The sequence below is a fragment of the Quercus lobata genome, chromosome 5 (genome assembly GCF_001633185.2).
Source record: "Quercus lobata isolate SW786 chromosome 5, ValleyOak3.0 Primary Assembly, whole genome shotgun sequence".
Classification (NCBI taxonomy): domain Eukaryota; kingdom Viridiplantae; phylum Streptophyta; class Magnoliopsida; order Fagales; family Fagaceae; genus Quercus; species Quercus lobata.
The window spans coordinates 33,555,158-33,570,070 of record NC_044908.1 but is presented as its reverse complement, the minus strand read 5'-3'; positions in this window follow the sequence as shown (position 1 = coordinate 33,570,070).

Here is a 14,913-nt window from a genome sequence, read left to right as displayed (position 1 = left end):
TCAAAGTTTTTCATTTCCCATTTGGTAAGAGATTTCTAGTAACGTTGTTTGTATTTTTTTGAAAATACTTGTGAGTGAAAAAGTGTGTGAAAATACATGTAATATTGTTTAAACACTAAAAAATTGTTGTTTAAATAACGGTAACAAACGGGCCCCAAGTTATCAGCCATCAACTGTGACACACTAAGGCTGTGTTTGGCTTAGAGATAGCTCAATTTTCAATTCTCAAAACTCATTTCTCATCACTCTAAACTCTAATTCAATTTTCATATCTTTATCTCTACTTTTCTTTAACTCATTTTAGACTTGTGTTTGGTTGCTATTTTCGGGTGTAGTTCTCCCTTAAAAAAACTCAATTTCAGACAAAGTTGTGGATCCACACATTGACCCAATGTCAAAATACTTTTCTCTCTCCTTTTTTTCCTTTTTTCGCTAACTCTCATCTTTCTTTGCCTCTCCTCTCTATTTTTCCCTTCATCGTCTTTCTCTGCCTCTCACTCTCTTCTTTCTCCTTAATTTTCTCTTTCACGTGAGCGCTCTCTCTCTCTCTTGGTTTCTCTTAGATTTTGCTTGAGTTCACTGATTATGGCTCAAATTTCTGAATAGAAGCTAGATCAGAGACATGCGAGACTAATTCCACCCCTCTTCTCCGCCCCTCTCCTCTCTTTCATTTCTTACTTCTAGGTTTTATTTGTGTTGGGAGAAGAAATTTTTAGATTAATTGTGTGGATGAACATGTTTGAGGGTTTGTGTTGGTGTGTATGATCAGTATCATGTGTTTATGGGTTTGATTTTCTAGGTTTGAGAAATCAGTGCCCATGTGTTTCTATGAAGAAGAAAGAAAGAAAGAAGAAGAAGAAAAAAGCCGCTGAGTGAGTCTATGAAGAAGAAAGGAGAGAAAAAGAAAGAAGGAGAAAAAAAAACTGTTGAATCTGACTTGATAGAGACAAGTCAGGAGGGTGGGTCTTACCAATTTGGTTTTTTTTATTTTTATTTTTATTTTTTTATAAGTTTGCCATCATAACTCATATTCCATAATCTAAAAACACCAAAAATTTGTTTTCATTTTGTTATGGGACAAAATTGGCAAATGCCCCTTTCACGAAAAAAAATCTAGCGTTTTTCCCCATTTTTCCAAACTAATTAGGAAAATGTCTCTGTTTTGAAACTTGATTTTCTCAAAATCGAGTTAGCCCTACAGTGGTGTTTTATGGAGCCCTATAGCGACGTTTTAAGGATCTATAGTAGCGTTTTGGAACTCGAGTTCCATGAACTCAGCGTCACTATAGGGCTCCTTAAAACGCCACTATAGGTTAAAAAAAAATAAAAAATAAAAAAAAAAAACCTTGCATGGAACTCGAGTTCCAAAACGCCACTAAAAATCCTTAAAACGTCGCTATAGGACTCCTTAAAACGCCACTATAGGGCTAACTCGATTTTTAGATAATCGAGTTTCAAAATAAGAGCATTTCCCTAATTAGTTTGGAAAATGGGGCAAAATGCTGGATTTTTTTTTTTTAAAAAAAAAAGGGCAAAAAATCATTTTCTCCTTGAGTTATAAGTGATGGAAAATGAGAAAAAAAATTAAGTCAAACAAATGGAGTTGATGTGAGGCCCACAAAAAGTGAGTTGTGGGTGATGAGAATTGAGTGATGAGTGATAAGTGATGAAAATTGATGGTGTCTAAAAATAAACCAACTCCATATTTGTCCATAGTGGTTGTCCAGAGAAGTAATGACAGGAAACGAGCAACTCATCCTTCGTCCATAGAGGTCTCTGGACGAGTTTGTCACGTCCATTCTACCGCTTTGGGACAACCTTCCGTCCAGCATTGCTTAGGACGAGCTCAACAACGATTGTAGAATAAAGGAACATAAAAGATAACCGCCATGGCAGTTATGAAGGTGTACTCTAAACTTTCCGGACTCCATAAAGGTAGGGGAAGTTATTCAATGGATAACCGTTTCCTGAACCTATAAAATAGCACGAATCTCCGACAATAAAAGGTAAGTATTTTCCAGACACAATCCCCATAAGTTTGGAATTCTTTATTTCAGAAGAAAAGACTAACTTTGTCATCGGAGGATTTGTGACTTGTCAACCCCGGTCTCCTCTGATCTTTCGTTTCTTCTTTTTCAGGCTCTCAACCCTCAACATCATTACAATCCGTGCTATTCAGCCTACTGATTTCCTAAATATTATCAGTTAGCACCGTCTATGGGAAACAAATTTGTTAGACTTTGAGTTTTACAATTCCTTTCTCAGACAAAAATGCTGCAATGGTTCAGACTAGATCGAGGGCTACCAACCCAGGCCATCAAGAAAGCAGGGATGCTTCTAGCCATCCCTATCGTGATCATCAATTTGCACCTGCCATGCAGCCATCCTCTATTCATGTCCAATCCATGGCAGCCGCTATGGCAGAGTTAACTCGCCAAAACCAAGAACTAACAAGGGAGATTCATCTTAGAAGGCAACAATATGAAGCATATGGGGAAGAACAAGACCAGAACCAGGGAGATGAAAAAAGTGATGTACCTGAAAGTCAATCAAGGGGCACCACGTCAAGAAAGGTGCCACACTTGGAGAGAAAAATTGACCAAATGAGGAAGGTTATGGACGAGATGAGGGAAAACATGAGAAGAACAAATCCTGTAGAGGATCTAGTTCACCATACAGATTCCCCTTTCACAGCTTCCATCAATGGTCACCCCTTGCCTCTAAAATTTAAGATGCATTCTTTGGATTCGTATGATGGAGCGCGTGACCCGTTTGATCACATTACTACTTTTAAGACTACAATACACCTTCAGGGGGTCCTCGACGAAATTATGTGTAGAGCCTTCCTTACCACCCTCAAAGGTCCAGCACGAGTATGGTTCAGTAAAATACCCCAGAATTCGGTAAGTTCTTTCAAAGAGTTAAGTAAGTTGTTTGTTAATAACTTCATTGGGGAACAGAGACACAAGCGTTCTTCGTCCAGTCTGTTGACCATAGAACAGGGGGAGAATGAAAGCCTGTGATCCTTTATCACTCATTTCAACAGGGAAGTCTTGACTGTGGATGAGGTGGATAATAAGTTATTACTAGCGGCCTTTCACAACGGGGTTAATTCTAATTTATTCATCCACAAGTTTTATGAGAAGGAGCCCCAATCCATGGCTGAACTCGTCCATTCAGCCCAGAACTTTATGAATGCAGAAGACGCGATCATAGCCAAGAAAAGGAAGAGAGCTGAAAGAATGGATGCAAACCCCACACGCCACACCAAGCAAGTCCCTCGTCCAAAAAAGGGACGAACAGAAGATAAAAAGGATCGAGATGGTAAGAAGGTTGGTCCTTCAGCACGAAGTCAACAATACACGCCACTGAACACACCACTTGAACAGGTCCTTATGCAAATTAAGGACGATCCTTCCTTGAAATGGCTAAAGAAAATGAAGGGAGATCCCAATAAGCACAATAGAAACAAGTATTGCCGCTTCCATAGAGACCATGGGCACGACACGGACGAATGTTACGATTTAAAACAGCAGATTGAAAATCTTATAAGACAAGAAAAGTTGAGAAATTTCCTTGGACGAGAGCATAAGGATGAGAAGCTGAAAGGGAAGGTAAAAGAGACGTCGCGCCCCCCGCTTGGAGAGTAGTGCAGAATGTTCAACTCTCTCGACGATCTCCAAGGACGACGACCACGGACGAGCAAGCAATCACATTCATGGATGCGGACGCTGAAAGAGTTCACCACCCCCATGATGATGCCATTATGATTACTTTGCTAATTGCCGATTATACAACTAGAAGGGTGTTGGTTGACAACGAAAGTTCAGCAGATATTTTATATTACCCTGTCTTTCAGCAGATGAGGCTCGACGAAACCAACTTCGTCTAGTAAATTCACCCTTGGTAGGATTCGGTGGAATGAAGGTGCAGCCTGTAGGCAGTGTCACACTACCTGTTGTGGTGGGAGCATACCCACAACAGGTAACCAAGGACGTGAATTTCTTGGTGGTAGATTGCTCATAATCCTATAATGCCATAATTGGAAGACCAACTTTAAATAGTTAGAAAGCAGTTACATCTACATACCATTTATCAGTCAAATTTCCAACTGAGCATGGAGTAGGACAAGTTCAGGGAGATCAGCTGGCAGCAAAAGAGTGCTACTTGGCCATGTTGGCTATGGACGAGCAAGTTCAAACAATGAATATTGAAGAAAAGAGAATGATGACTGAGCCCATTGAAGTGTTGGAAGATATTTCTTTAGACGAGAAAAACCCTGAGAGGTCCACCAAGGTCGGAGCAGATTTAAAAGAGAGGATCAAGAAGGACCTCATCTGTTTCTTGAGGAAAAGTATTAATGTATTTGCTTGGAGTCATGAGGATATGTCGGGTATAGACCCTAGTGTCATTACCCACCGTTTGAATGGGTATCCTTCCTCTAAGCCAGTACGATAGAAGAAAATGGTGTTTGCCCCTGAGAGAGACAATGCTATTAAAGAAGAAATGCAGAAGTTGACCGCAGCTAAGTTCATTTGAGAAGTTTATTATCCAAACCGGTTGGCAAATGTAGTAATAGTCAAGAAGGCAAATGATAAGTGGAGAATGTGTGTAGACTTTATCGATTTGAATAAGGCTTACCCCAAGGATAGCTACCCATTGCCTTGCATTGGCTAGTTGGTAGATTCTACTACGGGACACAAGCTACTTAGCTTAATGGATGCTTTCTCTAGATACAATCAAATAAGGATGAACGACGCAAATCAAGAGAAGACATCTTTTGTCACAAGCCAAGGCTTATTCTGTTATAAGGTAATGCCCTTTGGTTTAAAGAACGCTGGGGCAACTTATCAGAGTTTGGTTAGCCACATGTTTCGTCCACAAATTGGGCAAAAAGTAGAAGTCTATGTAGATGACATGCTGGTGAAAAGTCAGGACAAGGGAAAGCATCTGGACGACCTACAAGAAACATTTGACACACTCAGGCAGTATAACAGGTTGAACCCCAGCAAGTGTGCTTTCGGGGTGTCATCCGGGAAATTCCTAGGGTTCATAGTGTCACATAGAGGGATTGAAGCAAATCCAGATAAGATCCAGGCAATGCTGAACATGGAACCTCCACGGAATGTCAAGAAGTCCAGTCTCTTACCGAACGAGTTGCTGCCCTCAACAGGTTTGTCTCTAAAGCTACTGATAAATGTTTGCCATTTTTTAAGGTACTTAAAAAAGCATTTGAGTGGATGGAAGAGTGTCAAAAAGCCTTCCAGGACTTGAAAATCTACCTCACTACAGCTCCTTTACTAAGTCCATCTGTGTTGGGAGAAGAGTTGTATTTGTACTTAGCAGTTACTCCGTATTCCGTTAGTTCATCATTGATAAGGGAGGAAGGAAGAGTGCAAAAGCCTGTGTACTATACAAGCAAAGCACTAAGGGAGCAGAAGGATGATATCCGCTAATAGAGAAGCTGGTTTTTACATTGGTAATGGCTTCCAGGAAGCTAAGGCATTACTTCCAAGCTCATGTCATCAATGTCATGACCGATCATCCGCTCAAGAAAGCAATGAACAAGTTAGAAGCTGCAGGATGACTGATCCAATGGGCTGTCGAGCTTAGTGAATTTGATATAAGATATCAACCAAGGCATACAATAAAAGCTCAAGCCCTTACAGATTTCATTGCAGAGTTCACTCCGAGTTATGAAGACTTAAGCGAAGTGGAGAATAGAAAGAAATAGATTGTCCATGTGGATGGATCATCTACACAATATGCAGGAGGAATAGGAGTTTTTTTATTATCCCTGGAAGGAGATAAACTAACACACAAGGTTCGTCTGTAGTATCAAACAACCAATAATGAAGCTGAGTATGAAGCCCTTATTAAAGGGTTAGAGTTGGCCAGATCTGTAGAAGCGGAATCAATACTCGTCTTGGGAAACTCTCAGTTAGTCATAGGCCAAGTAAATGGGACATGTGAAGCCAAAGAAGTACCATAATAAGGTGGTACGCCTTGTAAAGAAGTTTAAGGAAGTTGATTTCATTCAGATCTCAAGAGAAGAAAATATGGAAGCAGATGCTTTAGCAAAAGAATCCTCAGCAATTGAAGTAATAGATGAGTTTGATGAAGTTCAATATCTACCCAGCATAGACCTTCCAGAGGTGCATCAGATAGAGGGAGAGGAGAATTGGATGACTCCAATAATATCATACTTGAAGGACGGAACACTTCCAGAAGGAAAAAACGAGGCCAGGAAGCTCAGAGTCAAATCAGCCAGATACGTCCTCATGAACGAGGTACTATACAAAAAGGGTTTTTCACAACCTTATCTGAGGTGTTTAGCCCCGGACGAGGCCAACTATGTATTGAAGGAGGTTTATGAGGGAGCATATGGCAACCATTCAGGAGCCAAGTCACTTGTCCACAAAGTCATTCGCGCAAGCTACTACTGGCCAAACATGCAAGTTGATACTAAGGCATATGTCAAGGTCTGTGATCAATGCCAACGATTTAGTAATGTCCCCAGACAACCATCGGAATATCTCACCCCAATGATGGCCCTATGGCCTTTTGCACAATAGGGACTAGATATCTTGGGTCTCTTCCCACTTAGGACAAGGTAGATAAAATTTCTGGTGGTGGGTATTGATTATTGAACCAAATGAGTAGAAGTAGAACCCTTAGTAAGTATCACACAACAAAAATGTCAAGAGTTTTGTCTGGAAGAACATTTTATGCAGGTTTAGGGTGCCCAGAGTCCTGTGTTTGACAACGGACGACAATTTGACAATGCACTTTTCAGGGACTTTTGTGAACATTTCGGAATTCAAAATCATTATTCCTCGCCCGCCCATCCCCAAGCAAACGGTCAGGCTGAAGTTGCAAACTGATCCTTGTTGAAAATTATCAAGCTCGGCTTGAGGGGGCAAAAGGAGTATGGCCAGATGAACTACCAGGTGTTCTATGGGCGTACAAAATGAAGATAAGAACCCCTACAGGGGAAACTCCTTTCAAGCTGGCCTATGGAAGCGAAGCGGTCATACCTGCAGAAGTGCATATGACCAACCACAGGGTGACGATGTATTAGAATAAGGATAACGAGGAAGCAACTCCGTTTAAACCTCAATCTAATAGACGAGGAAAGGGTGGACGTGGAACATAGGACGGCAAGGTATAAAAACCTAATGGCTAAACGGTATGATGCGATGGTGAAGCCGAGGCGATTCAACATAGGAGACCACATCCTGAAAAAGGTTTCTTGGCAACCAAGAACCCGGCTCACGGGAAACTGAGGCCTAATTGGGAAGGACCTTACAGAGTTATCAACTATAAAAGGCAAGGATCCTACTACTTGGACGCCCTGGATGGGAGAAAATTAGAACATCATTGGAATGCTGAGCACTTGAGGAGGTACTATCAGTAGAAGCGCTAGTCTGGACGGGTGTTACTATGGACGAGCTTGGAGCTTGTTTCTTTACTTATATTCTACTTATGTTTAACAATGCAACTACTTTATTATTTGTGTTGTAATTATGAACAAAGTTATTGATATGTTTGTACTTATAAAACTCTCTGTGAAGGCATTTGCTTCTAAGTATATGCCTCGTTTGTAAACAATATTTATCACATGTACATAATGTTGTGTGAATCTTAGTTTCTATGCTATTTTTCATACAAATAATTCACAAGACGGCTGAACAACCCCAAACGAGAAAATTCTCCGGATACGAAGATGTAACGTCAATAAGCTTTCCTAAGGGCAAAGGCATGCTCGCCCAAGTAATGGAAGAGGGAAAGGGCAAAACAAAGGCATGCTCATCCAAGTAATGGACGAAGTAAAACCTTCCCTGAGCAAAACAGTAAGTTCAGAGAATGTTCGTCCGTATAACGGATGGGATAAAGCATAATACACGTCCAACACATGGACGAGTAAACGCATAAGCAAGTGTTAACTTATTGATTAAGACGCATTCTAAAGCAATCCAATTTATGGACGAATGCAAAGTTGTCTTATCTTCATTAAAGGTGAAAACTAGCTAAGTTTTAGGACGAGTAATGCTGGTAATCACCATTTCACCAAGACGAGTTATACTTGTGGAATTCAAATACTTTTTAAGGAATTACTTCTATGGACGAGTAAAAATTTGAAACAAGATAACATCACAAATAACTTTCATCCATACCATAATAGAAAAGAAAGTCAAGCAATTGTTCAAGGGTGGACAACCAATGTCCAAACACCCTTAAAAAGTAAAGCCAATTATTAATGGCTTGTCCTAAAACTATGGACGAGATTAGCGTACTTGAATTACAGTAACAGGTCCTAAGACCAAGGACCAAACAAAACTTAAGAAAAATACATATAAGAATATAAAGATGATCAAAGTATTAAAAGCTCGTCTTTAGGCAGGAGGGGCGTCGGTGTTTTGGTCATCTTGGTGTGGCTGGGTTGTAGCATCGTCCTCTATATTGACATCTTCTGAACTCGCCTGGAGGAGGGAGCTTGTAGGAGCACCACTAAGATTGAGCTTGATAGAACTGAAGTCAATGTCAGGGAAGTTCTCCACAGCGTCCATCCTAAAGTCCTCAAACCCAACTGCATAGTTGGTATCCAGTAGGTTTGTAAACTGCTTGGACACCTTCAACCTGCAACTGCGTCTTGCTTGGCTTTCTCAAGAAGAGCACTCAGCTCGTCATTCTTCTTCTGTAAGTGATCAAGACGAGTGTCCTTCTCCACAACATCAGTCTTCAGCTCTTCAACTTGGTTCTGCAGCTCCTTTGCCTCTTCATTGGCCTTAGCAGCTATCTCAGCCCACCGTTTACTCTCGTCTTTCACCTCCTTAATCCCCCTCTCCAGCAAGACCCTCGTCTTGTCCAAATCAATTGCTTGTCTGGACATGGCGATGAACTTAGACATTGCCTGAATCAAATTTTTTGTTAGAGCAAAAGTATGTTTACCTTGCTAACAAGACGAGACCCAAAAAGAAAAAAAAGAAAAAAAAGCATGAAACCTTGAAAAGGTCATGAACCCCAGAATGTTCAAAGTCCTTCAAAGACATGTTATAACAAGCTGTCACATCCGCATCTGTCACAGCCATCCCAAATCTTTCCCAAGCTAGATCCTTATTCCCAATAAGGTTTTGAGGTACTTGTTGGGAAGGCTAAGATGAGGAAGGCACCTTGATTGTGGACGGGGCCTGCATAGGAGAATCCTTGAGTTCTGAATCATCAAGGATCTAGACGTCCTCAGGCTCATGGATAGAGATAGGCAGTGTGGATTGGATATTCTTAGGCTTAGATGACTTGTGCTTTACTTTTTTCTCCCTGTGCCTGCTTGGGAGATTTCCCAAGTCAACCCCTAAGGACAAACTCTTTCTTTTGTCACCTACTGATGGATGAGGTTGGGACGGTACCTCCTGCCCAACTGCCTTGTTCACAACTTCTTTACCTTTGTTCTCCTTCATTGTAGCTATTCCTGAAAAGAAAGATTTTTTTTTAAAAAAAAAAAGGGAAGAAGAGTGAGGGAGGGTCGACAAGAGAGCTTACGTCTACGGACGGTGAACTCATGTGCAAGGGCTTCAACAGATGGTTTAGGACCTAAACCCCAGGTGGCAAGACGTTAGAGACTTACCAAAGAATGAAAAGTCCTGTCAGTGTATAGACGAACCTTTTGAATTCTCTCGATGTAAAACCTGCTTAAAATGAGGTCGTCTAGCACCTATAAAAAAAAAGGAGAATGAACATTATTAGGTAACTACCTACAATAATAAATACAATAAATAACAAAGCCACAACTATAAGCGTACCTTCAAGACGAAGGTTCCCTAACTCTCCTGTGTAGAGAGGAAATGGATCTTGAGAAACCTTAAGAGGGCGTCCAGCCCAAAAACCTGAGACGAAGAAGAACTCCGTCTTCCAGTTCCTATTTGAGGTAACTATGGACTTAATCAACCTATAATCCTTCCCTCTAACTATGAATTGATAGAAGCCAAGGGATTGGTTAATTTCGGAGGGCTTATAACAGTAAAGGAACTCGTCCACGGTAAGAGGATGGTTCCCCTCAAACACCTCCCTCCACAAAACTTACATAGAGACGATTAACCTCCTTGCATTAGGATTGAGTTGACAAACACCTAAACGTAACTTGGTAAGTAACTCTCTAGCAAAAGCATTTAAAGGTAACCTAAGTCCACCTAAAATATAGGCTTCATAAATACTTATCCCAAAATGTGGCTGACAACACCACTCCCCACGAACTGCTAACCTAGGTTTAAGGTCGTCTAGGATTTGATACCACTTCTTAAGTAAATCCAATCTCCTATCATCCGTCTTGGAATCTATTCCTATAGCATAGCTGTACACTACCTCAACCTCGTCCTGAACTGTGGACGAGGGAGCACTTATACCAGCCTGGGATCCGGACTCAGTCCTCGTCCTAAGCCCTTCCTGGAGAACCTCTAAAGGAACCCTAGGAACATCGGACGTGTACTCGTCCGTAGTGTTTCCTCCACTACTACTATTGCTATTATTACTATCACTAGAGCCACTAAAACTACTTGGGTCATGATATTCGTCTATGACTTTATCCACACTATTACTAGACAAGGAAAGAACGGTCTCAGACATTTTTAAGAAAACTTAAAATCTGAGGACGAGAATTAAAAAAGTACCTGAATCTAGACGAGGAAACTAAGGACAAGAGGACACTTCTAGACAAGGCGCTAAGACGAGGATGCTTAAGGAAGGAAATTTCAGAAATGTGAAGGGCACTAGAGGAATTCTACTATTTATAGGCCGTAAGCTTAGGTATCTGAAACGACACAACCAACCAAAAGGTGACACGTAACTCCTCGAAAAAATAACTAGACGCAACTGTTTACCAATGAGATTGTGACACATGGCACGCCTAGTTACGGGCATTAAATATACATTATGAGAACATCCTTAAACTTATCCTAGAGACGACCCATGGACAAGGGGGCAAATGATGGTGTCTAAAAATAAACCAACTCCATATTTGTCCATAGTGGTCGTCCAGAGAAGGAATGACAAGAAACAAGCAACTCGTCCTTCGTCCATAGAGGTCTCTGGACAAGTTCGTCACGTCCATCTACCGCTTTGGGACAACCTTCCATCCAGCATTGCTTAGGATGAGCTCAACAACGGTTGTAGAATAAAGGAACATAAAAGATAACCGCTATGGCAGTTATGAAGGTGTACTCTAAACTTTTCGGACTTTGTAAAGGTAGGGGAAGTTATTCAATGGATAACCATTTCCTGAACCTATAAAAGGGCACGAATCTCCAACAATAAAAGGTAAGTGTTTTCCAGACACAATCCCCATAAGTTTGGAATTCTTTGTTTCGAAAGAAAAGACTAACTTTATCATCGGAGGATTTATGACCGGTCAACCCCAGTCTCCTCTGATCTTTCGTTTCTTCTTTTTCTGGCCTTCAACCCTCAACATCATTGCAATTCATGCTATTTAGCCTACTAATTTCCTAAATATTATCAAAAATCACTCAAACCAAACAGGGCCTAAAGTTTTTATTAGAGCATTTGCATCAGAAGATGTAAAACTTTGCAAAATACAAAAAGGAACAAATTTTACACATTTTGCCCCAAAAAATCTTCCACATTAGTCATTCTAAAACTGTGTATATTTACACATTTGCTACAGTAACTATGCATATATACATAGTTACTACAGCTGTGTATACTATTATTTTATTAATTTCACATTTCGCACATTTTTTTCTCTCTCTCTTCTCCGTGCAAAACGACCTCAGTCTCAAACTTCTCTCATCATCTTCTTTTTCCTCAGATACACACAAACACATCCACACAGACAAATCAACACAGAAATACACAAGCACACCCATACGGACAAACCAATAGAGAGACAGATAGGTGCTAATGTTGGTCGCTTGTGGATCGGTGCTAGTGGCGCTAGATCAGAGTTCGTGGGTTGATGGAAATGGGTCTGGATACTTGTGGATTGGTCTTGGCAGCGAAGATCAGTGCTTATGGGTCGATAGGAATGGGTTTTGATGCTTTTGGACGGTTCTGGCTGTGGAGATCGGTGCTTGTGGGTCGATGGAGTCCATACTTGTGGGTTTTGATTCTTGTGGTTCTTATGGTGGAGATTGGTGCTTGTGGTGGATAAGTGGTTTGACAATGAGAGGAAACAGAAGAAGAAGATGCTTGTGGAGGGAGGCGATCTAATCATGACCTTAGAAGGAAGAAGGAGAAGTTACTGTGGAAGGAAGAAGAAGTAGAAAAGGAACAAAAGATTAGTCTGAGAGATGAGATAAGGACAAAGAAAAAAAGATAAGTACAAAAGAAAAGATAAAAAGACAGGAACAAAATAAAAATATAAAATAATAATTAAGCATTAAAAAATATTATTATTTAAATAGAGGGGATTGTAAAATAGATGAACTAATGTGAGTATTTTGGAAAAGCGGCAGTGTAAAATAGAAGAAAAAAAGGTTTTAGTATAAAATAGACAGAAAAAAATTGGCTGGACTGATGCAATTGCTTTTAGCATTTGAAGAAGATATGTGGTTACAGAGGTCAAGAAATAATTGGTTGAAAGCAAGGGACAAGAATAAAACTTTCTTTCACACCAAAGCATCCAACTGTTTACAACGTAATACTATTAGTAGGTTGCTGGACTCAAACAACGTGTGGATAGAAGATGAGGAGCAGATTGGCCAAGTGTTTATGCAGTATTTTGATGACCTCTTTAGTACTTCAGAGCCTTGGATTGAGAGAAAGCTTATTGATATCGTTCAACCCAAAGTTTCGGACAGAATGAATGCCTTGCTAAACAGGGAGTTTCAAGCTCCGGAAGTGGAGAAAGCCTTGAAGCAGATGCACCCCATGATGGCCCACAGCCCCGACGGTATTCCCCCTTTGTTTTATCAACATTTTTGGCCTATTGTTAGATCTATTGTTGTATGTACTGCTTTGAATTTTCTTAACCATGGTATAGCACTACCCAACACAAGACTCATATTGTGCTCATTCCAAAAACAAAAAATCCGGAAAGAGTCACAGATTACTGACCAATAAGCTTGTGCAATGTGGCTTCAAAAGTGGTGGCAAATTAAATGAAGTTAGTGTTGTAGGAGATTGTGTGTGAAAACCAAAGTGCTTTTGTAGCAGAAAGGTTAATCACGAACAATGTTTTAGTGGCACATGAAGTGATGACTCATATTGGCAAACAGATGAGAGGTAAATGCGAGGAGTTGGCATTGAAGTTGGACATGGGCAAAGCTTATGACCATGTGGAGTGGGAGTGCTTGAAGTAGATTATGTTAAAGCTAGGATTCCATGAGCATTGGGTGAAAATTGTCATGAGGTGTGTGTCATCAATTTCATATGTAGTAAGAATTAATGGTCGACCGTGTGGGGAGATTCATCCTACGTGTGGGCTCCAACAAGGAGACCCACTATCTCCATATCTCTTTCTCATTTGTGCGGATGGCCTTTCTGTTTTACTCCACAAATCAGTCCAAAGGAAGAGCTTAAAAGGAGTGGCTGCCTTGAGTGGGGGTCCTAAAGTGTCACACCTTTTCTTCGCCGATGATAGCCTCATTTTTGGAAGAGCCATAGTGGAGAAGTGTGCCGAAATACAAAGGATATTGCAGGTTATGAACAATCTTCCGGGCAATAATTAAATCGGAGTAAAACTTCTCTATTCTTCAGTCCTAACACAGCGGATGAAATAAAGGAGTCAATCAAGACAATGTTTGGTGCTAATGTGATTCGGCCTCATGAATCCTATCTTTATTTATTCAGTAGTTTCAAAGTAGTTGTTAGTCTAAATCTTTAGTAAGTAATTATAAAGTATGGTAACACATGCAAGTTGCATTTGTGACCTATTTGAACCCTTAAATGAAGAAAAAAAAATTCATAGTAGATCTTCTCTCTAGGTTCTATGTAGAGCCCTAGAGGTGAAAATTAAACTTTATCATCTCAGTACGAACGACTCTCTCCGCTTTACGGTAAAAACGGCTGTTAAACACTTCTCAAGGAGGCTATGGATGATATTTTGAATAGATGTGCGGGTTTACAATTATCAGAGAAGGAGGAAACAGAGATTGTTATAGGCGCTCCAGTGATAGACAGTCGTAGAGTGTTGGCTAGGAAGTTCTTTACGAAACAACAAGTTAATTTGGAATCGGTGGCGCGGGTTCTGAGATCAGTTTGGAAAATACTCAAAATTTTGAGGTTAGTGACTTAGGAGATAACAGGGCTCTTTTTCTTTTCTAGAATGATGATGATGTAGATAAAGTCTTGTTGCTCAGTCCGTGGTCTTTTGACAAATATCTCCTTACCTTGTATAAGTTGGAAGTAGGGGAGGCAATGAGTAAGGCTAGGTTCGACAAGATGTCATTTTGGATTCAAATTCACAGCATCCCAACCATGTACCAAACCAAGGAGGTGGGGTATAGCATTGTACTTTTGCAACAGTGTAAAAAGTAGACGTGAATGAAAAAGGGTTTTGTCTTGGAAACTTCAAGCGTATAAGGGTAATGATAGATATCTCAATTCCTTTGTGTAGGGGTCAAAGGGTTCTTTCTCTTCATGAGATTCAGAATCAGGTGAGGTAGGAATGTCTACTGAAACTTCTACACCACTTGGAGTACTTGGAGATGTAGGCTCTTAATCAACTATTTCTTGAACACCTTTATTCTTAGGAGGAAGAATTTCCTTAGGGATCTCCTCACTAATTTTCTCAGAACTGGACTCTGAGGCTTCATCAATAACAACATTGACTGTTTTCATCACCTTCTTGGTTCTCTTGTTGTATACCCAATAAGCCTTGCTAGTAGAGGAGTATCCCAAAAATATTCCTTCATCGCTTTGGGAATTAAATTTTTCCACATTTTCTCTCTCCTTAAGGATAAA